This window comes from Octodon degus, unplaced genomic scaffold (genome assembly GCF_000260255.1).
Source record: "Octodon degus isolate 3935 unplaced genomic scaffold, OctDeg1.0 scaffold00002, whole genome shotgun sequence".
NCBI lineage: Eukaryota > Metazoa > Chordata > Mammalia > Rodentia > Octodontidae > Octodon > Octodon degus.
This window is the reverse complement of record NW_004524578.1, coordinates 14,966,635-14,967,352: the sequence shown is the minus strand read 5'-3', so window position 1 is coordinate 14,967,352 and position 718 is coordinate 14,966,635. Positions and strand designations below refer to the sequence as shown.

The window sequence follows — 718 nt, the reverse complement described above, 5'->3', positions numbered from 1 at the left end:
GGCTAATGAACCAGTAACACCGCTTGCACCAGCAGGAGCGCTTAAGTACACTCCTCCTCAGAGAGACAGATTCCTTGCACACCTGCACATATTGGTGGCTACAGAAATTCCAAACATTGAAACAAACCTGGTGTAAAGATAAAGGGCTTCCTTAACACTGGGATAACTACATCGTGATTCTGCAAAGAGGTCTGCAACGCCGTAATTTGGGGGATAAATGTTAGATGCATGTGCAATTTACAAACTCCCTCCTTCAGAAAGCTCTAGAACACGTTTCCTTGCCACACTCAGCGGGTGTCCCGGCAGGCGCCTGTCTCTTTAAGAATCTGGTCTAAGACCTTCTCCCCGCGCGGCCCCACCTCCCCGCGCTACCGGCTTGGCCCGAGCACCCACCCCTTTGTCCTCATGCGGCTGCACTACGGGTCGGACTGCCCGTCCGTCACAGTAGCCTCGCCTCTGATTGGCTGCTTGGGTTTCGGGCCGGGAGGAGGGACGTGAAGGCCGGAGAAACTAGTTTGTTGGCGGCGCCTCGGCGGTTCGGCGGCGGGAGCGCGTCGGGCTGAGGAGAGCGCCTGAGGAGAGCGGCTGAGGGGCGGCGGCAGGCGGAGAGCCCGCGGGGGCGACTGGGGCTTTGTGAGCGCGGCGGGCGGCAGCGCCCAGAGCGGTGAGTGCCCGGGCGGGCCGGGGGCGCCGAGCGCGATCCCCGCGGACTTGTCGC

General features: G+C 61.3%; 1 protein-coding gene across 2 annotated transcripts in view; it reads left to right on the top strand.

The window, feature by feature from the left end:
- Positions 1 to 506: 506 nt before the first annotated feature.
- The window catches only part of Klhl25 (kelch like family member 25), a 24,245-nt gene continuing 24,033 nt past the window's right edge, over positions 507 to 718 (top strand). For both annotated transcript variants that reach the window (XM_004623277.2, XM_023710156.1), the window contains exon 1: positions 507 to 664. The gene's annotated coding sequence lies outside the window, so the exon portion shown is untranslated. The remainder of the gene's footprint in view (positions 665 to 718) is intronic.